Below are 27,505 nucleotides of genomic sequence, written 5' to 3'. Positions count from 1 at the left end.
TTATTAGTTACGTGATCTACCCACCTAATCTTCAACATTCTTCTGTAGCACCACATTTCAAAAGCTTCTATTCTCTTCTTGTCCATGTTTCACTTCCATACATGGCTAGACTCCATATAAATACTTTCAGAAACAACTTCCTGACACTTAAATCTATACCCGATGTTAACAAATTTATCTTCTTCAGAAACGCTTTCCTTGCCATTGCCAGTCTACATTTGATATCCTCTCTACTTCAACCATCATTAGTTATTTTGCTCCCCAAATAGCAAAACTCATTTACTACTTTAAGTGTCTCATTTCCTAATCTAATTCCCTCAGCATCACCCGACTTAATTCGACTACATTCCATTATCCTCGTTTTGCTTTTATTCATGTTCATCTTATACCCTCCTTTCAAGACACTGTCCATTCCGTTCAACTGCTCTTCCAAGTTCTTTGCTGTCTCTGACAGAATTATAATGTCATCTGCGAACCTCAAACTTTTTATTTCTTCTCCCTGGATATTAATACCTACTCAAAATTTTGCTTTGTTTCCTTTACTGCTTGCTCAATACACAGATTGAATAACATCGGGGAGAGGCTACAACCCTGTCTCACTCCCTTCCCAACCACTGCTTCCCTTTCATGCCCCTCGACTCTTATAACTGCCATCTGGTTTCTGTACAAATTGTAAATAGCCTTTCGCTCCCTGTATTTTACCCCTGCCACCTTTGAAATTTGAAAGAGAGTATTCCAGTCAACATTGTCAAAAGCTTTCTCTAAGTCTACAAATGCTAGAAACGTAGGTTTGCCTTTCCTTAATCTTCCTTCTAAGATAAGTCGTAAGGTCAGTATTGCCTCACGTGTTCCAGTGTTTCTGCGGAATCCAAACTTATCTTCCCCGAGGTCGGCTTCTACCAGCTTTTCCATTCGTCTGTAAATAATTCGCGTTAGTATTTTGCAGCTGTGACTTATTATACTGATAGTTCGGCAATTTTCACATCTGTCAACACCTGCTTTCTTTGGGATTGGAATTATTATATTATTCTTGAAGTTTGAGGGTATTTTACCTGTCTCGTACATCTTGCTCACCAGATGGTAGAGTTTTGTCAGGACTGGCTCTCCCAAGGCTCCCGGGGCCTTGTTTCGACTCAGGTCTTTCAGTTCTCTGTCAAACTCTTCACGCAGTATCGTATCTCCCATTTCATCTTCATCTACGTCCTCTTCCATTTCCATAATATTGTCCTCAAGTACATCGCCCTTGTATAGACCCTCTATATACTCCTTCCACCTTTCTGCTTTCCCCTCTTTGCTTAGAACTGGGTTTCCATCTGAGCTCTTGATATTCATACAAGTGGTTCTCTTTTATCAAAAGGTCTCTTTAATTTTCCTGTAGGCTGTATCTATCTTATCCCTAGTGAGATAAGCCTCTACATCTTTACATTTGTCCTCTAGCCATGCCTGCATAGCCATTTTGCACTCCCTGTCGATCTCATTTTTGACGTTTGTATTCCTTTTTGCCTGCTTTTTTTACTGCATTTTTATATTTTCTCCTTTCATCAATTAGATTCAATATTTATTCTGTTACCCAAGGATTTCTACTAGCCCTCGTCTTTTTACCTACTTTATCCTCTGCTACCTTCATTACTTCATCCCTCAGAGCTACCCATTTTTCTTCTACTGTATTTCTTTGCCCCATTCCTGTCAATTGTTCCCTTATGCTCTCCCTGAAACTCTGTACAACCTCTGGTTTAGTCAGTTTATCCAGGTCCCATCTCCTTAAATTCCCACCTTTTTGCAGTTTCTTCAGTTTTAATCTACAGTTCATAACCAATTGATTGTGGTCAGAGTCCACATCTGCCCCTGGAAATGTCCTACAATTTAAAACCTGGTTCCTAAATCTCTGCCTTACCATTATATAATCTATCTGATACCTTTTAGTATTTTAATACATGTTGGCTAAAAACGTATTACATCACACACATCCATGCCCGAGGCAGGATTCGAACCTGTGACTGTAGCAGCAGTGTGGTTCCGGACTGAAGCGCCTAGAACCGCAGAGCCACACCGGCCGACTGTGTGCAATTCGACCAACCCTGCCAGTTACAATAGGATTTAGTCAGTGTAGAGGTTCAAAATTTTCTTGGCGCTATGGATCCCTTAGTTATGACCGTCATATTGAACATACTAAATTTCTGAAGAGATTTCGTTTGATTTACACTACTTCTCTTTTGCAAACCATGTTAACACTCTGCTGTGCAACGTTCCAGGATTTCATAGTACTGTAAGACATTGGCAGTAGGCATTTAGGTTTCTTCGTCCAGTAAGATTTAGTAATCGAGGTAATTTCCATTGTTATAGATTATTTACAGACGATATGACCATCAACATGAATCCAGCATATAAAAGCTCCCGTCTCGTTAGACTGAGGACTCTACCCGGTCTGCGTGTGTGATAGATATGCTAGTAGCAAAGTTACTGATTGCGTGCTGTCTAGGATCTTCAACCGAGACCCCAGCCGTTGTGGCCGAGCGGTTCTAGGCGCTTCAGTCTGGAACCGCGCGACCCCTACGGTCGCAGGTTCGAATCCTGTCTCGGGCATGGATGTCTACGATGTCCTTAGGTTAGGTTAGGTTTAAGTAGTTGTAAATTCTAGGGCACTGACGACCTCAGATGTTAAGTCCCATAGTGCTCAGAGCCATTTGAACCATTTTTCAACCGAGACGTTGGAGCGGAGTCATACAAGACGCCTCCATATTCCGTTTTATTTTTTATTATCTGTTTGTATAGACGTAAGAGGCTCCAAGGATCGGCTGTCCAGTGCGTGAAAGACAAAGCTATCAGAATGTTAATTCTCTTATGTACCTTAGTTTCGAAGTCATTTCGCATAAGAAGGGGTCATAGGCAGCCAGAGTTTAGTCAGTTCTCGGCCTTTTTTTTTATCGTGATCGACTGCTGAAATTCTTGCTAATCGCGGTTTATAGCGAACAACGCTCTTCTCCTTGTGGTCATTTGCATCGAGTATGGGCGTCCCCTTCCTTAATTTTAATTGGGCGTTGTGAGAGAAAACAAGTACTTGTCACCACGGCCCATCGTAATGAAACGACCAGCGATTAATTAAGCAGACGCAGGAAGCGTGTGGTGCCATTATTCAGGCTAATGGGACGCTGAGCTGAGTGGCGGTGCGGGCCTGGCCACAGAGCGACCGCGGGCGCTCGCCGCGCGGTCCGGCTGTAACTCACGCCGTTTTTAGTGGCGCACCGGCCGCTTTCCGAGCGCACCCTGGCTGGACATTAATTGGCGGCGAGCCGGAGCGCTGGCGCCACTCGCCCTGACGCATGGCTCGCGCTGGCGCCACAGCGGCAGCGCCAAACTCCACTGTCACCGGCGCCGTGTATTCTGGCTGCTGTGTCCGCCGATGGTTTACTGCCGAGACGGTTCTCGTCCTCTCTGTCCTCGATTAAATCCTGGTCTCTCCAGTTCCCATTAATTAGCTCAAGCTGAAACAGAGGAATGTACATAAGTTTGATAGAATCTCCTCTTATTTTGCCTCCTTCCTATTTGTTTACAGAACTACAATTGACTCCAAGTCATATAAGACTTACACTTGTGAAAATGGCTGTGGAATTTTAATGTAAATCCATACTTTTTAACGCGCTGAAGAGACATAATCGCTACTGACTGACTGCTGTTTGTGAACGGTGAAGAGGGCAACGATCAGAAAGAGGACAAAGAAGGAGTATATATGGGTGCTCCATCACCAACTGAGAGCTATGATTAAATAAGATTATCAGTACTTTTGCTCCATTCATCTATAGTGAGGATACCCCAAAGGATTTAAAGAATTCCATAAAATAAGAGTAAATAACGTGACTACTTTTTGTTGGAAGCGTATCTTTGAAAACAGGAAGAAATTACAAAATATATGAGATCAAAAGTGTGTTTCGTCCGCCAGTCAAGATTAGAGCCCTCCTTGGCTCAGTAAAGGATAACTTAAGTTTGAGGAAGCTCGTTGAGTACAAAATCCCGTGCCATTGTGGGAAAGCTTTGCAAGTTCGCCACTATATGTTTCTGTGTGAAATTTTTGCCCAAATTTATCCCCCACTCTACAAAAAGTCTACGTATTGCCAAAATTATGCACCCACGAACTGTAGTCCAACTTAAATTCGTTTGCTAAAGTTTGACCAAACAGAACACAATTTGAATTGAACTGTAACTGCCTTGAATACAGTTTGTCTTTGTATCAAAAGCTCAACTGAAGTAAAATAATTACCCAGTCCTAACCAAAATTTCACTTACCTCTCATTGTTGCAGATTTCTCGAAAGCACGACGCAAACAGCAAGCAGGCAGCGGCTAAGCAAGATTTTTGTTTCTTAAATAAAAATTTCCAGGTGTTTTTCAAACTGTTGCATACCATATGGTGCAAGGTGGATGGAGAGAGTAACTATTCTTGTGAATTAATATTCAAAGACAGCGTTTTTAGAATGAAGTATGTATTCCAAAAGACAGGGTAAAACTTCGCGTGATCTTCACACGTAATGTTGGTCTGAACAATACTGTGCTTAACAAAGTGAACAATGATTTAAAAAGGGTGTAATGTTAACAGAGAATTTCTATAAAAACTATACAGCTTAATCACTTAATCTGTCGATATGTTAATGCATGACTCATGAAAGTGGACAAAGAAAAACATTATTTAAAATTTATATTCCTTTCACGTTTCAGTATGTACATCATATTCATGCTTATTTTCCTATACAATAAATCTTTCTTCATCTGACAGATACAGTCACAAGTCAACGCAGCTCTACTGAATACGTCGATCACGCACCACACTTCAGAGTGCTCAGAGGCCAAGACTGTGCTGCAACAAGACCCAAGATTGCTTAACTGTAGCACAACTTCTATCTGACGTGCACATCGATAACTCACGAAAATCAAAATGACATGCCCACCTTACTGCTCATATTGGTCAAACAGATCATACCACTCAGGACCGATGTGTCGATCATCAGCGCTACACACGTTAGTTTCAGCCTGCAAAATCTGCGTTGACGTGGCACTGTCTTACCGGTGGACACAGAGTGTTGTATGAAGAGACACAATTAGTTGCCCTTGCGTCTCGCTATTGGGAATTTGTTATAAAAGAACCCTTTGAAATTCGACTATCTGACAATATTGTAAATAGAGACAAGGTTTACCTTTTAAATAAGATTTGGAAGCCTGTCTTGATTAAAGAAACAACTGTCTTTAATTCAGCCATTAAAATTGTTTCTGATAACGATTTATCGATTTCCTCAGTTTCCACCAGTGGTTCGCTATATGTTTACTTGTGCTAGTGGGCAGTTACAACGATTTCTCGCGCGGGTGCTGTTGCTCTTCCATTGCGTGTAAAGGAGCCACTGCTTGCAGTTTGAATTCATTTCCAGTGAGTTCTTGCAACAGCATACTCACCTGAAGAAGGCGGCCAGGTGTACTGTGGAAATATTATCAAGATAACTAACTGATCTGCCTGCAGATATAAAAGAATATTATAAGAATAAATAATACTCATACTTAGTACACATCCTTTCAAAACACTAATGTCCCTACCAAACATCAGAAGTGGAATGTCGAAAAAAAGAAACCTTAAATGTACTTTCATTTAAGATGTAATAACACATTTGTCACAAAAAATGGAAATGTAGAATACGAGTACTCTGATGTGTATCATCAAATAGAAATTCGGTTTACACTTTTTTATGATGATTATATTACTGCACTGAAAATGCACAAAAGTTGGATTATCCAAAGCATTTACGTAATTTGATGTTATTAATAATGTACAGCAGCCATATGTAATAAGAATTTCATCTACGCAGTAGGTTTAGCTGGCCACCAAAAAGTCATGTAGACACCTCTTAAACTGAATTACAAAACTATTTAATATACCTGTGGCCACTGGAAAATTATAGTTATTGACTAATGGAGATTTCTCTGGATAAAGTAATTGCTTTTAAAACTCTGTGTAGATTATTCGTGTGTCTTACTAGCTATTACCCATTGCTGTGCTCACATGTCAGCAGTTTTATTATGAGTGGTGGTGAGTAAGTGAGCTATTGCACGTGCTATAGCGTCAGCTTCCCTCACGTGTCTGCCTGGTCCAGGAGACATAGCTACTGATGTGCACCCACCCCTCACTCCTCCTGCCACTCTGCTGTCTTAGTCCGCGACGCGGCAGCAAGTTTAGCATCGCCCCCGAGCAGTGGGTGAAGAGGGGCGCGCTACTGAAGTAACTGTACATTATACAGCATGGAGCCTACGTTCTTCCTCAGGCTTCAGTCTTTCTCCATACCAAATTGGGCCGAAAGTGATTCCACTGGTTTAGTTATGAAACCTTAACAGACATCGTAACTTTCGCATTTAATACTATTAGTACGGAAATATGGATTAAACACGTTGAGGATTGTATAAGCACTGTATTTACTATTTTGAATCGTATTATGTACAAAATGTCAATCATTAAAAGCCTTTTCACAAATATTATACAATTAAAACGTGAAAGAATAAACAGATTTCCTTATGTCACATTAAATTTCACATTGTGATTTTTTCTTCCATCATCATATTTTGATTAAAGAAAGCCTATAAGTTGCCCCAAGCTACGCTCAAATTACATGTTAAACCGCACGGAAAGCCATCTACTAGTTTTGGAGATCAGCGTGTTCAAACAGACAGATACGACGGTTTTACAGTTTTATTATTAGTATTGCAAGACATTGATTCCATGCATTGAGCTGTTCGTTAGAAACGGAGATATATCAGATCAAATTTCATTAAGGAGTAAATACATTGTTAGTTATCTGTTGTCAGTATACCCTATTCTTTAAATGTTTGTTATTGAGTTCATAGCATAAATAATTTTTGTCACGCGCAAAGCTTAAGCTTGGCTTATTACGCCGCCAGACTGGAAAGTGAGAATACCAGGGGCCACTATTGCATTTCACAGTGGTAATATATCTATTGAAAACATCTTTCTTTTCTCGTGGGTCTTGAAAATTTTTCATTACATTATTTTCTATATTTACTAGCTTATGCGCGACAAAGATAAAGATGTTTACTAGACAGTGATATACTTCAAATTCTTGACGTGCACTATGCTGAGAGAAGATCATACTATGGACTGCAAACAGTCTTACGCAATGTTCAGTTTTCCTCGGCATACGAATCTTAGATGGATGAAGTCACGGAAACATGTCCACGCTCGAATCCTTATACTCCAAGTCTTCGAAAAAATGGTTCAAATGGCTCTGAGCACTATGGGACTTAGCATCTGAGGTCATCAGTCCCCTAGACTTAGAACTACTTAAGCTTAACCAACCCAAGGACATCACACACATCCATGCCCGAGGCATCTTTCGAACCTGCGACCGTAGCGGTCGTGTGGTTCCAGACTGAAGCGCCTAGAACCGCTCGGCCACACCAGCCGGCCCAGGGCTTCGGGACACACTCAGTACTGTTCCACGACGAATTTGCACCGATGACGGAGAAGGAGATGTTCATCGACAGCACCCGATAAACTGTCTGCGCTGTTATGCTAATGAAGTGTGTTAACTGATTCTTCCATCATTATTTGGCATAACAGATTCGTAGTTATAAGTGAAAAACACAAAGTTGTGGATGATCAACAGTATTGATTTGGTTTTCATTTTTTTTTTGTTAGTTTGAATTAAATTGTTATGTAAGGTGTTAGGTTGCACGCAACATTTTCTATTACGTTACTAATGGTCATTCAAGGATGATATTCAGTTTTTGCACATCATCCTCTTTGGCAAATAACTTTTCCATTGTTTGCCACCAGTACTGTTGTTGAAGACAGTTACAGCCTAATGATCGACCAGTTGACGAAAAAAATTAATATTGTACTACTGCCACGGTTTTGTGTTTTACATTTGTGACTAGTGAAACACTTTGTATAAGGGTCGTTGGTATCTATGTAACATGCGAGACAATATTAAAAAATCGAAACTATGACAACGGTTCGCTCTCCAGTAGCAATCCGATTCCACACAGACATGGTCCAAGTTCCAACCGCTGGGCCGTACACAAAGAACACTTAGTGTTAACTTAACCTCCAGGCTATACTTGACATCATCGGCAATCGAAGTATACCTCTCGGAGAAACACCACATCAAAGATTCGAAAGTTAGTTTCACTTTTCCTGGAAACAACAAGATTTATTCTCACGTCGATAAACCTCGCGAAGTTTGTTTCTGTGACTTGCATCCCCCTCAGGTAAGAATCAGCAGCCTGATCCAATACAAAGTCACTGCCGAGGAACATCAGCTCTTGCTAAATCAGCGTACGCTCAAAACTGAAAGTCATGAGTTAATACTGCCATTCCGGTTATACTACAATAAAACTGCGAGCGTAAAATCATGCTTCAGATAGTAAAATTTGACCTGCGAAATTCTGAACGCTCTACAACACCCCCGCTACAGTCTACGTGGGTCCGGCTACACTTGCCTTCTTCCCGCCACGAGTGTCCGCGACCCGTTCCCAGCTACGCGAATTCCAAATTTATTAAACATTTAGACCGGTTAGAACATCAGCACCGCGGCTTCGGAAAAACTGTCTTCTTTCTCGCCCATCGTCAGCCTCATCGGTCCAGCCCTCTTTACTGTTAATAGCAACCCTATTAGAAACAACTCGTTGCTGAATTTAGCAAATTAGCTGCCGGCAGTATGATAGTGACGTCAGGGAAATCCTCGTAATACTAGACAGTAGCGAAGAATTTCGCGAGTGTCAAACAATTCTCCGTTTTGGCAAAATACCCACCTAAAGCTACCGACAAAGACAATATCGTAGCCACGAGCAGTTCACGACGTTTTCCAAAAATTCAGGTGGATGCTTATTGTGAACAACTACTACGGTATGACACTGTGAGCTTTAATAACCTAAAGTTACTTTCCAAACCGAAATCCGACTCGTATAGCAATTTCTTGGACAACACATTCACAACGGCTTGCAAATGATACTTCCGTCTTTAGCATGCCGATAGTTCCATATTTTAAGCCCCCCTCCCCCCTCTCTCACTTCACCCTATCGTTACCCTCCACGACGCGGTGCACGACACACTGCTGTCCTCACAACCAAGCGCATATTTCTACTGGTTGGGATAACTTTTGTATTAGGTTTCTCTCAACGCAGCTAAGGATGGTACCCATTGGCAGCGGGTCTATTTATAACATACTGTATATAACCACGTTCGCGGCAGATCAGAAATAAATCCACTAAATTAGACTTCCAGGAGTTTTCAAAAGCAGGTAGTCAAACGCAAGAGTACTCTAGATTAAAGAAGATACCGTAGCATCGGCTTTAGGCCGTGTAGTAGATTTTAAAATCTCACATGTAGACCTGCGTCGAATTTAACTACGAAGACACTTTTCATGTGAGGAATAAAACCGGGATTTTAAAAGTCAATGATACAGTTTCACCAAAAGTCTTCTTTGGTTTCTCCTAAATCACGCTCATCATCAGGCTCTACTGTAACACTACACGACCTGTTCAGATATTCGTCTAAGTTCGACGCTGGAGACCAGCATATTCTGGAGAGGTTATCGTCTCAACAGATGGCCGAAAATAGATAACGCGTCCTGTAGTTTTGTTCCCTAAGCTGAGCTTATATTCCTGGAGGAATGAAAGTAACTGTAACACATAACTTCAAAGTTTGTTATAATGGTAACGCCATTTGCCCATCAGTTACACTGTATAGACTTCGATCTGATCTATCAGTTAACAAGAAATATTACTATCTACTATTTTCATCAACGTTATGATAGTTTCCCTGTGGCAGTATCACGTGCTTAAGGTCACCTTTAATATTACAAATCCTGTAACACAATTATTAATAGGTAATCCTAGTATTCATTTCCGCAAGAGAATAACGAATTGGACTGAGTGTGCTGGCGTACGCCTTCTCCAGCACACCAGGCGGCACTAGGAAACATTGTATAGCAAGCGCTGAACGAAGCGCGCCTATGAAAAGAGAAGATCAAGACACGCCCCCAAGCTAGGCGCCGATAACGCCCCTGGGCGCGTGCGTATAGGCCGCCGCCGACGACGACCACCCTGTCTCAATCTCTCTACAACAGTACATCGCATCGGGTCTCAGTCTGCAATGCACCTCAATACGTCGCACTGTGCTGTAATCTTCCACAGTGACAGTCATGGCCTCGCACCTTAGCATCAGTAATTGTACATAGTTGTGGTACGGACACAGTCAAGATTCAAGAATTAGAACACGTTATTTGATTGGTGTTAGCCACAGAACTTCAGATTGGACATCGTTGAAATTAAGTACTCAATTGGTTTCTGTAATAAACAGTATTTTAACCACGTGTGCATTTTGTGTAGTAAGAAACCGGCCACCCACCTGTCATGCCACCCGATGCTCGGCCGGTAACCACAAAACATTACAAGGGGACACAGCCACAAACGGAGAATACTTTTCCGCAAGGTAGACGCAACAGTTACAGTGTCGGGATGAAGTTGTTCATAGTTGATCTCTAATTTTTCGTACTGATTTCCAGTTATTTCATGTGTCAGGAAGTCTGACTTGGTACAAAGTGTAGAAAATTTTGCTTTCAGTCTATACGGTCAGACTTTTCTCGTAATTTCCTCAACACAAGAGCGTAAAGGATTTGAGTACTACGTTTCTCAGGAAAAGTTATGTTTCAATTTTGCGCTCATGATATGTGTCTAATTAAATCATTCTTATAAATGTCATGATGATGCTATGGGTTGTATTTATGATGCGATGATAAACGGAAATTCGTGTTTCAGCTTGCTTCGTCCCTTGCCATCTATTGTAGCGATGCAGCCAATATTTACGACAGATTACAAACTGTAAGTTAAACGTCGTCATAAATACGAACCCTCGCTCACCCTGTCATACAAGAGCACAGCGCAGGAGCTGCTATCATTTAATTAACATCTGTTTTCCAGCTGTGGCTGAGGTTCAGTGCGTTTGTGCCATGATGACCTTTTGTCACTTAACTGCTTCCACTAGCGCTCGGCGCAGTAACAGCACAAAGGCGAGACGAAAAGCCTTTCGTAAACAGCTGCGCACGCTACGCAATAACCTCAGCAGTAAAGCTCCAAAGCTGGAAACCGGGCGCGAAACATGAAGGTGCCGTTTCCATCTACTACAGACGTGGTCAAAGTTCAAGGGAGAAACGTCGAGGAGAAACGCAAAGATTTCCTCAGGAAGTAAATACGCACAACTTGCATTACCATTCTGTTCGAGGTCGCACATTTGCGACTGTTAGGGCGGAGTTCAGATGTTTCCGAGTGAATTTATTTTGTGATAGTGGGTTTAGAAATGGTTCAAATGGCTCTGAGCACCATGGGACTTAACATCTGTGGTTATCAGTCCCTTAGAACTTAGAACTACTTAAACTTAACTAACCCAAGGACATCACACACATCCTTGCCCCTGGCAGGATTCGAACCTGCGACCGTAGCGGTCACGTGGTCCCAGACTGAAGCGCCTAGAACTTCACGGCCACACCGGCCGGCAATGGGTTTAGATGTTTTATTTTTATTGGCGTTAGGTGTGGTGATTATCGTATTACAGTGGCGGTACCGTATGGTGGTTAAAAGGAAAGACTACAGAGCACACAATAGCTGGTAACAGATCATAATATAACAACGTCGCAGTATGGAAAAATACAGTTCCATTACATCACCGAGAAAAATAAAAGTACAAATACAGTAAGAGGACGTATGACGGCTTTCATAACGTAACGAATAAGCAAAAGTTTATGCTGCACTGTCGCGAGACAGTCCCTTGGGATGATAAAGAAGCTTTCATTGGGAATACACACTATTATACACTGATGAGCCATCAGTACGCATGCGACAGCGTGCGCTACCTAACACGTTCCAAAACGCCGCTTATAAGAATGGGATTTTCCCGGGCGTCATGCCTCGAGTTCTGTTGGTAATGGAAAGATAGTCAATTGTTTTGGATAGCCCTTCGGCTAGGGACCACTTGTACAACCAACACCAGGGTCGTCTTCCGTAACTATGCTACAGTACAGATTCAAAATCTGAATATTACACATTTTCTGCAACTGAGGCAAACGTAGCAAATCGGTTGGTTCATTTTACATCATATGTTGTCTGTTGTGCTCTTTAAGGGGCTTCTGGAGGCACCATTCAGTTCATGAACGGTACATGGGAAAACCGAAGAAAACATAGTTTCTGAGTACCAAAACCGTGCCGTGGATTCCAAGACATGCACGAACACACCGCGCTTATTTACGATGAGAGAGAGACAGAGAGAGTGGGCGGAGGGGATACAGTGCCATTGGGAAAGAGACGACATGGAAGACGGTGGGCAGTGATTGTGGTATAGGAAGAGCGACGGAAACGATGACACTGTGACAGAAAGAGAGGGACTCATTGGCACTGGAAAGTAGTTGACAGTGACAGAATAGTGCTGGGAAAAATGTGAGGGAGATAGGGCCAGTGGTTGTGGCATAGAGAGAAGGAGAAAGACGAAGTGGGTGAGAGGCAGTGATAATGACACAGTGTTTACGATAATGATAACGAGGAAGAGAGAGATAGTGATAGTGAGAAGATATACCAACTGTGGGAATGACTGAGTGAGATAGCAGCAGTACGAGGAGCAAGAGGGAGTGGCAGTGAAAGGAGACAGTAGTAGTAGGACAGAACGAAGGATACAGTGGTAGACAGGAGGCAGTGACAGTTAGAGAGACACGAAGAGATAATGACAATGGGCTGGGTTGAAAGACTCAGTGAGAATGGTCAACTGGGAGTGGGTGCGAGCGAGTTACAGTTAGGGAAGCTTGTGGGAGTAAGAGATGAGTTACATTTTAAAAGAGAACGCACGGGGTACATTTTTGTAGTTGCTGGGGAAGGTAAAATACGGCAGGTGATAGCCCTCTTTTCAGACAATCTTTTAAAGCAGGTGCATATTAGCCTCTTTCCGATGCTAACATTATGATCATTGCTTAACATTAGGTTGGACGCCAATGGCAGGCGTTGATGGAACACGACGCTATAAGGATAATATATAAGAGAAGCAGCGACGATAAGGGTTGCAAATGCCGAAATGCACTGACGTAATCGAATCTGAAAAAAGGGCAAATTGTTATGGATCGGCGCCTGGGAACGAGCATCTCTGAAACGGTGAAGCTAGTTGGGTGCTCTTGTGCTACTGCCGTGAGTATGGATGGAATATGTTTGAAGGACGGTGGAACCACAAGTAACGACCAGACATTGGCCGCCCCCGTCTCATCACAGACAGGCGCTGACCTGTGGTAGATGGACGACAGAGTACAATGTTAACTCATGAACAAGTATTTCAGAGCATCCTGTTGATGAACGTGAGGTCCCGCAGCAGACGAACTCTACGTGTTACTTTGCTGACCAATCGACATTGTCACTTATGATTGTGGTGAATATGCAAACATTGAGATTGGACCGTGGATCAATGGAAATGTGTTGCCTAGTCGAATGAATTATGTTTCTTGTTATACCAGGTGTATGGTTGTGTGCAGGTACTCTGCAATGCAGGTCCACGGCTGATCGAAACGCACCAAGCGAGGTGGCGCAATAGTTAGCACACTGGACTCTGGTTCGGAAGGACGACGGTTCAGATCCCTTTCCGGCCATCTAGATTTAGGTTTTGCATGATTTCTCAAAATCGCTATAGGCAAATGCCGGGATGGTTCCTTTAAAAGTTCATAGCCTGTTTGCTTTCCCATCCTTCCTTAATCCGAGCTTGTGCTCTGTCTCTAATGATCTCGTTATCGATGGGACGATAAACACTAATCCTCATTTCTCTTTATCGAAACATCTAACGCACCTCGGACGCAGGTCGCTGCGGGCAGTATTGTTCTATGGGGCATAATCGCATTTACTTTAAAGGGAACTATGGTAGTAATCGAAGACATCATGTTAGCTGTGGACTAAGTCAATGTTACATCCCTACATTATTAATGTCCACCCCAACAACTTAGCATCGTCCAGCTTAACAACAGCTCGTGTCAAAAGATCAAATTCGTGCTTCAGTGGTTTGAGGACCTTGATAATAAATTCACTTTCCAGTACGTCGTCCAACACCAGGAAAGACGAGGCTTAGGATCGCCGTCTACATTGTCGTACTCACTTAAAAACGCTGACGAAGCGCTCGCAGTTTTTCGTTGAATGTTCTAAATCTCTTGCTTCATAAGGGTCGCAACCTGATGAATTGTGCTCAATAACAGGTCGAATAATCTCCCCCGTTGATGAATTACATGTTTTTAGGGCTCTGCCTTCCCTACGGCTAGGTTTAGTTATCGTTCAACCTTGTATAACTCTGAACATGTACTTTTGGTTGTGGCTGCTATCTGTGACTTACTCCAGTAACTGCTAGCCGATCGTGCAAACAAACCACCCCAGAGCTTTAGGTTTGTCTGCGGGCAGTTATTAAATTAGCTGTTTTTTAAGGAATTTTGAAAAATTGCCAAATACGATCTCGTTTCCGAATTCAGTGAATGCTTCTGGCATAACTGTCGCATGCTTGTTTAGCCTTCGGTCTCTTTTGTACTAATAATTGCGTATTGCTTGGATCTGCTTTAGCAGTAAATTTTATGTCTGTTATTGAACTATAGTGAGTCCTACAGATCAATCATTATCTACCAGGGTACGAAGTTACCTTCTACGTGGCATAATTGTTTTCACAATTTGAACCTTAGCTCATCAATTTTGTTTTCCCCTTAGCTCATTCTCTGCTGTTGAATACCCAAGTAGCTCCAAATCATTTTCTTGTAGCCTCTGTTAAGCAGAAATGTCTTCTTATATTTCCTATTTGTTTCATAGAACGCTAGTAATAAATGAAAGGGCACTAATCTCGTGATCACTAATTCCTATCTATACATTTTCTGAATATGAAAGTTCGAACATGTGTTTAGTACACAGCCAGTGAGTTGGGACTCTCATTCTAGATTATGTGTTTCAGAAAAAGGATGGAAAATCCTAAAGGAAAATATAGGTATTTTATCTTTTAATAGGACGCAGTCGATTTCTTTGTTGGACTTGTCGAAATATTCTCGTTGTCCATGTGCTGTAACCTCCTCCTCTTCCTTCCTCCCGTTCAGTAAATTAGCCACAATGTCCCTGCTTCCCACCCTAATCGTGGCACACCGAAGTCTCACGCTGTCTATATCACATGAATAGGAAGTTTACGCACGATATTCTTAGAGATCTTTTTGAAGCATTCCACAATTTCGATACATGATGCGGATGGGCAATAGAAACATTCGATTTTACCTTTGATCCACATTCGAGGCACTTCCGCTCACCCGGGTTATGTTGCATTCTGACTCTTTACAAATGTTACTCGAGGTTATTGAGCTCCTCACTGCAATAAACACTCCAGAGTAATTGGCGTTCATCCTATCCTTCCGGGCCTGCTCGGAATTTGAGACTTCGCCGTTATCCATTTGTGGTTGCCTTTTGTTCCAAGTATAATTCCCGAATTACTATAGCTAATAACTGAGGGCAATTTCGGGATATACCCTGCACAGCCTTGCTGTTGGTTGGTATTAAGTTTACGCTTTATTTTTAATGACTTAGCCACGCAGGATTAGCCGAGCAGTCTAAGGCGCTGCAGTCATGGATTGTGCGGCTGGTCCCGGCGGAGGTTCGAGTTCTCCCTCGGTCATGGGTGTGTGTGTTTGTCCTTAGGATAACTTAGGTTAAGTAGTGTGTAAGCTTAAAGACTGATGACCTTAGCAGCTAAGTCCCATAAGATTTCACACACATTTGAACATTTTTTTTAATGATCTAAAAGATCGTCCGTTAATAAGTATAGCTGTGATATAATCTTGGTTCTGTAGTGCGCTACATCTGGCTGCCTATCGATTCTTCTGAGCGCTGTGATATGACTGAATAGCTTTACCCTATCAATGGCAAGCCATACCACAGATTCCTGGAATCGTATTGCTGATAACTGCGTTGTTCTTTGCATACATCAAGTGAATACCATATCCAAACACAGACGAATCGTGGAGCTCAACTATGTAAGCAATGCCCACGCGAACAGGCAGCTGTCTGAGTGGCATTTCAATGTTTCTGTAATAGTACTGTGCATACACGCTCTCCCTAGAATACAGCACACTGTGTTGAGGAATGCTTGAACTACGCAGAGGAAACAAATTTGCAACCCCAAGAAGGAGTAGTGAGACGTAAGAAGAAGTAATTGTGCTCAGAGGGTGCACAGTTTTTGCATTAAGTCTACTGTTCTTCTGACCTTCGACTTGAAAATTTTTCTACGCAATACATGTTTTCGTCGTTGCCTTCAAAGAAGAGTTGTTCTAGGCTAGGCTTCCTTGCTCTTTACACTCATTTTTTGCTGCCTATATTATCTTCGGCTGATTTCTGTTTTCCCTTCGTCTTACTTCCTTTTTCTTCTCTTTCTTTATTTACCGCTTCTAGGTCACTGTTATATGGACTGGCTGTACGTAGCCCTATGGCCGCAGAGTCCTTCTTTCGGCCGCTAGTTTTACGTTTTCCACCTATTCAAAGAGGTCAGGTGTCACCGCCGAAATGGCCACCTTGCCCGCATTGACCCCTTTACAAAAAGCCTGCCTACCCTCTAATAACGGGACGGATCTCTCAGTGACTAAAGTTGGATTTTGGAGTCAAGATATGACACTTTCAATATAAATTCATTAAGAAGTCCTAAGTCGAATTACCTCTCCACAATAAATACACTACGTGACCACTTACCTTACGTCAGATTAAATAGAATCCACCGAAATTATTGTAACTCTGAAGAGCGACACAGCAGACATGTTCATCACGTGACTGGACATCTCAGGCAGAATAATTTAAAGCATTTCCCACGCCATTGCACCTTATAGCACCCAGGACCCCAATGGTCACTTTACCCGGTTCTCCCCCACCTTTCTTCGTAAAAACAAGGTGTATATTTAAGACAGGGAAACATATCCAGAAGCCGTTGTGAATCCAGTCTTCCCTCTAAAAAATGTCTGGAAATCGTTTTATTGCGCTTTTTCCATTGCTCTTAGGCCTATGTCAGAGAGCATTATTCTCTTCACAAGGTACATCTAATTGTAACGTTTCCAAGTTAACTATTTCTGTCAGAAAGAAGGAAGGTTATGAGGCTAAACGATCATCATTAGAGATTAATGCACTATCACCTTGCTAACGAATTTCCGTGTGCTAACGGACAAAGCGAAATATCCTTCGAGGTCTGAGCGGCGGCATATTCGTGTATAAGCCCGAGAACAAGTGGACGAAGCCATAAACAAACTGCACTTCGGTACTGCTAAAAGTATGGCCACGCCCTACTCGAGCAAATGGCCAATGAATTCACTACCAAGGCTGTACAACAATAGAAGCGAGGCCGACCTTTCTTGCTCCACAGCTCATAAAGTTTCAGTGGCATACGGCGGAACCATTACGACGGGGTGTGCTATTTTGCAGCCGCTTATTGTTTTGGAACTAATTGACTTGCTGCCGGATGTAAACAACAGTCAATGTTCATCGCACTAAGCATCCTAGCGTCCTGTGTGTTCCCTCTTCTGTATTCCTACAGATAAGATGCGCCTGTTCACATCTGTACTGCGAATGCAGAGCATGTGAGATGCGACAGTTGTATTCTCTCGCACCAGCACACCACAAAGTTCCAACAGTCCACCAAAATGGTGTTTCTACTGACTTTCCTGCACAGAAGTAGCCCGTAGGTCGCTAAGTTGGACTCTCTTGGTGTGAGACTGTAATGAAAGTTACTAGGGAGTGGGCTAAGGCCCTATAAAGCTACTAAATGAACAGTCTGATTAAAAGTTTAGGGATGACGCTGACTTGGAATAAACGGAAACGTCACAGCAGAGAAGTCACAAACTGCTAACAAGTGATAAAATAAATGTTCGACTACAATGTCGCACGTTATGTAGTTCACAGTTAACAACCTCAATATTTGGTCAATAAAGCTGTACATAAATCACCTCGCAAAATAGCTTCCCATTTACACGTTCTGCTCTGCATTGTACGCAAAGTCGAGGTGCATTCATATTTACATATTTGGGTATCAGTAACATATTAAATGTGCAGCATTGCCTACACCGAACCGTACAGCCACTATAGCCGCCTGCTCACTCTAGGATTGTATTATCGGACAGCGATATAACGAAATACAGATATATTGGAACCAATACTCGATATTTTAATCGATATTTCTCCAGCCGATATATCGGTGACATCGATGTCCTGTTTTGACATAATAGGACAAAAATACTATTGTTATTATAATCATCTAACCCATAACACACAAAACACAACTCTACTTCCTTTTTAGTATTGAAATATTTAAACATAAAAGCGCTACCTACCTACAGGTTTTTACTTTGAAGCTCTTTTTACTATTATCAGTTGAGTAATTTCGTTACTCCTCTCAGTAGAAAGTAAGGTCAGCAGAAATAGAGGAAATGTGGAAGCAAAAAAAATAAAATAAAAAAAATAAAGAGAATTGCTTCAGAAACTTCTCCACAGTTATCAGTATACTTCTGAATACCACCCACTGGGCGGGTAGGAGATAATTCATTCCCAGTCTAGAAGGAAATATCTGAACTGACCTAGTATGGTCCGTTCGATTATATCGAATATGGATATTTATTTTTCGATGCCCCATCCCTAGCACACATCTCACGCACTCGACTGCAGCCAGTTAGAAACACTTCGCTCAGATCTAATTGTTGACATGCCGAAGGCGCACGATGTGCTTCGTCTGCATGACATTATAATATTATAATTTTAAATAAAACTGGTAATAAAAGAAGTTGAATAAATTGTATTCTCTCTTACTACTGAAGGTATCTGCTATCAGTGTCAATAAAATCTGAATACAGATATAAAGAAACGTTAATAGATGAAAATATGTCTACCCCCTTACTCCATCTCTCACCAAACCTCGCCACAAAAAAATAGTTCAAATAGCTCTGAGCACTATGGGACTTAACATCTGAGGTCATCAGTCCCCTAGAACAGAACCACTTAAACCTAATTAACCTAAGGACATCACACACACCCATGCCCGAGGCAGGATTCACTCCTGCGACCGTACCGGTCGAGCGGTCCCAGAACGAAGCGCCTAGAACCGCTCGGCCACGTCGGTCGGCTCACCTCGCCACATTTAACGTTATTTTTCTTAAGTAGAATGTGAGGACTGGGAATGAATGCTGTGGCTCCCAGAGCCAAAAATGTTGCAAGCTATTAATATCAGTGCAACTACAGTGGCCGCCATAGAACAAATAACGAAATTATGCTTATTGTCCGTATACAGTGCATTAGGAATAACGCATGATTAAATCTGTATGTGATTTGGTGCTATACAGGGTGCGAAATTTTGCACACAAATATGCCACCTCTGGCAACAGCAATAGCGCTAACCTGGCTTGTCATCGAGTCGATCTGAGCTTGGATGAAACGCATGAGCACGTCATTCCATGTTGCACCAACTCTGTGACAGAGATCATTAATGATAGTGGCTGACGAGTCTTACCGTATCTGTCTCCTGGAAACACGTCACTAGAGGATTCAGTGGATAGAGATATGGAGAAGGCTCTGGCCATACCTACAAGTAAACGTCCTCTGTATCGGTGTAGGTCAGGACACCACGCTAAACATGCAGTCTTGCGTTATTTTGTTGAAATACAACCTCACGGAGATCTCGAAAATGTCAGAAATGTGACGCCTGCTGCCTAAATTACCGGCTTGACCAACCAGAGATGATCGTGTGGTGTTCCCAATTGCACGCCATAGCAACATGGCAGGTGCTAGACCCATGTGACGATGACGCAGTCTGCCAACGTTCGTTGTCCACGGAACCTCCACATACGAATTTGTCCATTGTGATGCCGTACGCTGAATCGGGACTCGTCTGAAAAGACGGCGTGGTGTCACCCCTCTGTTGGCTGCGCTGCTGGTAGCCCACTTCTTGCTCGTACCGCGTCTAGTCAAGCTGCAACAGTGGGCATTTGCCGACAATCCATGGTTATTTAGACGTCATCGCACTTATTCTTGTGGACACTTGTTTTGTTGCTAATATGTCCATTTCTCTTGCAAACATGCGTGACTGTACGATCCCTCATGGCCGACCAAACAGCATATCCGTCCTCTCGGGCACTAGTCGCACGAAGCCTTTGCGATTTTTCATAGCGTATACTATGGCCCTCCTGAACTGATTGGTTCCTCATTCACATGATACTCGAGAGATCCGAACCAAGACGAGCAGCAAGTCCTGCAACTGGGTGAACCCGACCCAGCGTGCAGGCACCAAATTTTACCTGCTTTTAAAGTGGTCAGCTCCATATGCAGTCACTTTCCAAAATAGATGTCAAATCCGCTTCCAGCCATCCTGATTTAGGTTTTCCACGATTTCCCTAAATCGCTTATGCCAGGATGGTTCCCTTACAAGGGCCTGTGCACTTCCCCATCCTTCCCTAATCCAGCGGGACCAATAACATCAATGTTTGATCCCCTCCCCCAAATCAAGCAACCGACCAATATAGGTCAACTGTGTGCAGTGGTCAATTTTTGAGTCAAGTCAACTACGCACGGAAGCAGACAAAAGTTAAGTTGGCACTACAGCATTTTTCTTCCTGTTTTCGTAGACTTAGGACTCCCTGTGACTATTAAGCTCAACCAGTCATAGGTATGGTTAAAAATGTTTGACTAAATATTCATGCCCATGATGAGACTCTCCTCAAGGTATTTAAAAAAAGTAACTATTTTCATTCGATATAATAATAATAAGAAACATTTTAAAAGATAATTGTGACTGACTTCATTATTTAACAGAACGTTGGTTGAAGAATCATTTAAGGAAATACGTGACTTCCGTGTTTTTAGTGTGCAGCTCTAAGCTACTCCACATTGTGTTTCTTTCTGTTTCTGAAATTTATTTCTGCCAACAACGATAACCTTAATAGCATCTTTCACGTGTCATATGCCCCATACGGTCATTACAATCCATTCTGACTTACTAGGACGCAAGGAACAGGAACTGCCACACACAGAACAGCACTCTGAGGAAGCGACTAATGAATACACTGCCACCAACAGGGTAGTGCAAGCATTACTAATAGCAAATAAAACAGTCATCTGCGTTCTACCTGAAAAAACACACCTCATTGCGGTCAGTTGCATGCTGTCTACATTGTGCTGCAACGTAAACTCTTTTCCGTAGCAGTCTTCTTTAGCTAGAAGCACCGAACTGTCTCCTCAGTTAGTCTAGTATTACTGCATCTTCAGTTTCACCACTCATCATGACATAGTGTACAGTAATCACCACACATAGTCTATTCTTTTCAGTTCACTCAGCGGTTAGATTGAGAGTAAATGTATTAGTCTCTAGTTTGTTTTAGCTTTTGTGTATCATTTTCCATTGACTTCCTATAGTGACCGTCGATATACTGAACCATTCTAACGAAGCGGTGGTACCTGTCTGTGAAAACAAGTTTTGTGCTGAATTTCTAAGCGAACATTGCGAAATAATAAAAATACTGATAGTAACTGGTCTTGTTTGTTGTTAAGTAATCAGTCGCAGTACCTAATGTTTGTAATACTAGTTTTCTTTGTTGGTTGTAATATACGAAACTATGAGTGACAATGGAAAGGAGCTACATTCAGTGAATGAAGTTCAAACCACAATGACTTTCTCAGTGTGGGCTCTGTGAACAGTTAACGAACTGCGCCATGAGAAGATTGCAGCATGCACGCTGGCCTGTCGTAAACAACTCTTTTGCATACAGGTAGACTTGAACAGCAGGACGGTAGTTCACTTGTATTTCGTTTGAGTCCATTGTTATCGGAATGACGTTGCAGCCGTTCATGCAGATGCAAAAATATGCCTGTGAATCAGCTATCAGTTACGCACATCAAAAGTAACATCGATAATACTGCACAAACAGCTCTGTCCACAGAGCAAGACATAAACGTACATTTACCAAGACAGAATAAGTATAAAACTCCAAACATCATTTTCTGTCAGGGAATGAAACTGAACAATAAGTTGCCCAATGAGTTCATGTACATTACTAAAACGAACTTATTGAAAAAGCAGTTGAAAAGTGCATATTAAGCTATACAATATCTACCGTGAAAGATTATCTCAATGAAGGACTACAACTCATATCAGGCATTGGTAAAAAGTATAACACAAGTGAAACATAATAAGACAGTACTGTTTCGTATAACACTTAATACTGTTCTTTTTCGCTTCTTTTCCTTTTCTAGAAAAACTTCACTCCCAGAGCTCTTTCTGAGCTCAGCATCTCACTCTCTCAGAGGGATGCTATGTCGAATTTTTCGCTCTAGCAAATGAGAAATGGGAAGCAAATATTGTCACCGTGGTCGTGATGTCTGCTGAGAAAGTATTGTTACATTATGAAATGATGTATCTACAGCGTGTCTAGTCTGCGCAGTCACTGGTAGTGGGAAATAAATGAACAGTGTAATGTTAGGTTTTAATGTTGTTAAATACCAGTTCCTATCACAAGGCCATGACCGACAACCTGTCCCATCCTTCTCGAACTATAAGTATGTCAGTGCCTGAATATATGAATTATATTATTTTTTATTCTTAAACTGTAGTGCCATGACAAGTCCAAGTTATACCTGCCGATTATTTCCTGACCAGGTCTCGCGTGTGGGTAGACAAAATAACTTCACCGAGTTTATGTCTATATAGTCGACTTCTTTTCAGTTTATTAAGTGAATATTTACTTGCAGCTGTTAAATGAACAGTTATGTAAAAAAGATCAATACCTGGAGCTACTAGCTGAAGAGCCTGTCCCAAGGGTAACATGCTGTCAATATTTATTCAATAATGTTGATTTCATTGTCTCCACTATCAGTGGCTGGAATTCTTTTCGCAGCTTGAGGCTATCAAATGCACCACACCAGCCTCAGCTCTGCCAGCATCTGAAGAGGCCCTGAGACTTAAATAGGCTCTCTTTGTAACAGAAGCAGGCCACTTGGGTGTTAAGGACCTTCTGATATTTCAACACAAGTCAAGCATTGCAATAAAGCAGATTATTGATCTAGATTTAAATATGATCAGTTCTCTTCCATCAGACATATTGACATCCACTCATTGCAGCCCATTCTACAAGTCCCAAAAATTCCTGAAAGGAACTGGTTTATGCTGTCTACCTGCAACACAATTAACGATAAGTTTCTGGTCATTCATTAATAGACCTCCAAGTGACTACAACAAAGATTCCACATTTACCAGCCGGCCGAAGTGGCCGAGCGGTTCTAGGCGCTACAGTCTGGAACCGCGCTGCCACTACGGTCGCAGGTTCGAATCCTGCCTCGGGCATGGATGTGTGTGATGTCTTTAGGTTAGTTAGGTTTAAGTAGTTCTAAGTTCTAGGGGACTGATCACCTTAGCAGTTAAGTCCCATAGTGCTCAGAGCCATTCTGAACCACATTTACCAATCTGACTCCTTTCCTTCCAAAACTTTATAGGCCACTGACAACGTCACACACAAATTAAGCGCATCTCAGGCATTATTTATAGGAACGTATTTTACATGAAAGCTCATTAATTTTGCAAATGCAAAATGGTACACAAAACTGAAATTGACTCCACTGTGCCAACACGAATGCTGTGAAGTTATTTTGTCTACCCACATAAGAGAACAGGACAGCAAATGGTGGGGAGATACAGTCTGTCTGTAAACAGAAAACTGAGCAGTGCTCATGTTGGAGGAAGTCGTCTTTCCCGGAAAAAAGCTACAAATGTTGTACACCATTACAGAGAACCAGTTCTGTTGTGGTTGGCAGGAGAGCCAACACCGTGTTACTAAAGGAGGCCGAAATGCACGAGTTTTAGCTCACGCAGGCTGGCGTGAGATCTGGAACATGGCAAGGGAATTAGAATTGAGAAAAACGGACGTAGCTGGTGGAATACTTAACTTTAATCCATTAATGACGAACGTCGCTCTTGACATTACATGATTCACAGTATCAATAGTAACAGATAATGGCGCCTTGCTAGGTCGTAGCAAATACCGTACCTGAAGGCTACCCTAACTATCGTCTCGGCAAATGAGAGCGTATTTTGTCAGTGAACCATCGCTAGCAAAGTCGGCTGTCCAACTGGGGCGAGTGCTAGGAAGTCTCTCTAGACCTGCCGTGTGACGGCGCTCAGTCTGATAGTGGCGACACGCGGGTCCGACGTATACTACCGGACCACGGCCGATTTAAAGGCTACCACCTAGCAACTATGGTGTCTGGCGGTGACACCACAAGTTCCTCCGTAGCACTGTAGAACAGTGTGCAGAGATATTTCGTAGAATCCGCCTATATGCTTTCCGTATTCAGTGCAGTGTTAACACAATGTGTGGAATATGAAGAACACACCCTTCCCCTCCCATCCGCGGAAGTGTCAGGGCACCGCGTCACCACCGCTTCATAAGGCGAGCTGCGAAGTGGTATACCCTGCAGTTGTTTTTTTTTTTTTTTTTTTTACGGCATACTGCAGTAGAGAGCAACGGAAACTCCCTGCTCGTTATCATTTTGCAGATCTATGGAGGGAAGTGGATGATCACAATCCAACGACTTACCTTATCTCACACTTCCATCCTCCACCGCCGCCTCTCCACCCTCTTACGGAATCCAAATTAACCCCTAAGACGGTTCTGCAGCATTTACATGTGGTACACGCATGTAATATCTATTCTTAACATACTTATTTTAACAATAAAAAACAGTTTTACACTATAAAAATCCAATTTTTAATTATCTGCAATTTTTATATCTCCTGCAACGCGGGAACTATTAGAGCTAATACATGACGTAAACTTGGTAATTTTGTGTCTTCCTATTCTGTATGATTTCTTGAACCTGCAAAGTCAGGTTGATGAAGCCTGGAAATTAACAATGTTCATGTCAGATGCAATTTGGTGGGCACAGTCTTTTAGATCTCCATCTATAACAGTGCATAGCCTCTCATGAGCGGTTCAAAATCTTTCGAACAGTTTTTCATTCAGATGGTTTCGGGTTTCCGTTTCTTACTTTATGTAATTCATTCTTCCATTTGCACAGTTCAAGCTTCGATTTTATGAAACAAAAACGCCTTCACACACTGCGTAACTTCAAGCGTTTTTTCTCTCCTTCATTTAATCAATATTTCACTGCCTTTTCTTTGTCACTAAAAGCTCTTACAGTCCATGTTTTTATTAGACTTGGAAGGCATTCTTCTTCAGAACTGTTACTGGCACAATTGACATAGTCCGAATCACAGTTCGTGGAATCATCACAGTTATTTCCTAGTTCTTTTAACACATCCACACTTTCAAAAGTAAAGTTGATATCATTCGAATGAATATCAAGGAAATCAACTAACAAGTGACACATATGTACGTCCTCAGGAGAAGTAGGTGATTTCAGCTGGAAACCATCTTCTTCATATTCCATCATTGCTAAATTGAGAATGTTAATTGGATTCCACATTACTGTGAAACTGGAGAAAAAGGTACTATTAGCAGGCATGCCTTACAAAAGAACAGTAAGTATTAATTCAGCTTTATATGTATTGTCAATACTCGCCAATACTGCAAAAAGCAACTGATAATTTTGAACAGATGTTACTTAAGTGACTAATTCAAGAGAATAGTAAATGTACTGTAGTGTCAGAGAACCTATCAACGAATGGTAACCTGAAATGTCCTTTACAAATTACAATCAGGTTGTGTCATGTTTTCTGTTTAAAAATGTACCCCCAATCTTGGCTGTGTGTGTGCTTAGTTGTGCATCTGCAGTTCCTACAGTGCCAGTAGAGGGTCTACATTTATACCGCCACCTGGCGTGCTACGAATTTGGCAATTTTAAGCTATTTTTTTAATACTTGCAGAGCCTCTTAGCAGCTAAAATTCTGACAGTGCAATTCTTTCATTTTCTTCCTGTGTAAAAAATTTCAGGGTAGGTTTCTACATGTCTTACTGGACCATTCCCTTCTTAGTGCATGTTACACACACAGCTTATGCATTGCAATGAATGGCAGAGTATGTGCTGTGAGGACAGGGTGTGAGTCGTGCCTCAGTAGCTCAGTCGGTATGTTAACGTATACCTACCACCGAGACTCACTCACGTAGCGCATGTCCTGCCTTTAACGCGCATAATGGCATCACGGATACAAGAAACTTTCGGAACCTACGTGAGTGTGGGACACCTGTTTAAGATCCAATACACAACGCTTACGCTACCACCTGGAGAGGGTGGACTTGGTCTAGTGAACGTATATGAAAAGGCCTGGGCGTTATTCGTCAGTTCGATTTTCCGAAAGTGGTGCGGTCGATATCGCAATATCTCGGGTGCGTTGGCCGATGAACTAGCGCCCACTTCAATGCTGCCGCCAGTCAATGTGGGCCTTATTTCACAGAAGCTGTCACAATCCAAGTTTTTTTTTTTTAGCTTAGCTATGTCAGAGATTTCTTCCCAACAACACGACTACCGACGACGCGAGATGTATACCAGTTCGTACTGTGCCGGCGCCCCAGGAATACCCTGGAAAAGAAGTACCCAGACAAGAACTGGCGACAGATATGGCGCGTTATACGGAACGTTTACCTCCCAACGTCGGTACGCTCAACATGGTATGTGGTGGTAAACAGGAAGTTCGCAACGAATCAACGGCGGCACACGATTCATTTGGCAGACACTCCACTATGTTTAGGCTGCGCAACAGTGGACACTGATGAACATCGTTTAGCTTGTAGTGGGACGGCTCCAGTGTGGCACTTGGCACAACAGATATTAGCGTTCCTGTTACGCTCCGCCCCCCGCACAATTTCATCAGACACCCTTTTTTTCCCCCAAGAATCCTATTTCCGGTCCAAAAAACCAATGCAGTCACATGGATACGGGGAATGGTGGTGGGCTACGTGTATAACGAATCGGAAAAGGAAAAAATGGATTTTTGGCATTTTCTCCTGGATGGACACACGAAGTTGCAACAGCATAAGAAATATAGGCAAGACTTCGCTAATTACTTGCGACTTACATTTACCGACCCGCCGGCCAGATGGGGTGTGACGGGTGAGAGATGAGATAGACGAAGAAGCCGAGATAGCCATCGATCACACTTACGGACCCTTAGTTAATTTCGAGAAGACGACCCAGTTTTATACCAACGTCTGGAGAACGAGTATATAGATGGCTCTCTCGCTCTATCGAACGTCGGGTCGTGAGCAGGTGTCGCCCCCGACATGAATTTCATTTCATTGCTACAGGAGCATGTTTCTTTTGTATTTGTACTATCCGCAATGCCTTCATGTCTTTCATTTGGGCATTTTCAGTTTTATTCATTTCCTTAATTAATTAATTTTCCAATTAGCCACTATTTGTCAACATATGGACATTGTAGACACTATTTGTGTGGTAGTACAACAAAATGTATGTCAGCAAAGTTGGTAAGCCTGACATTGGAAATAAATTTAA

At 42.2% G+C, this 27,505-nt stretch overlaps 1 protein-coding gene across 5 annotated transcripts in view; it reads left to right on the top strand.

The window, feature by feature from the left end:
- LOC126334563 (extracellular sulfatase SULF-1 homolog) overlaps positions 1–27,505 on the top strand; it is a 1,305,433-nt gene that overhangs the window by 649,323 nt on the left and 628,605 nt on the right. The gene's annotated exons all lie outside the window — the stretch shown is intronic.

The sequence above is a fragment of the Schistocerca gregaria genome, chromosome 2 (genome assembly GCF_023897955.1).
Source record: "Schistocerca gregaria isolate iqSchGreg1 chromosome 2, iqSchGreg1.2, whole genome shotgun sequence".
Lineage (NCBI taxonomy): Eukaryota > Metazoa > Arthropoda > Insecta > Orthoptera > Acrididae > Schistocerca > Schistocerca gregaria.
The sequence above is the reverse complement of the archived record's forward strand: the minus strand, read 5'-3'. Positions and strand labels throughout refer to the sequence as shown.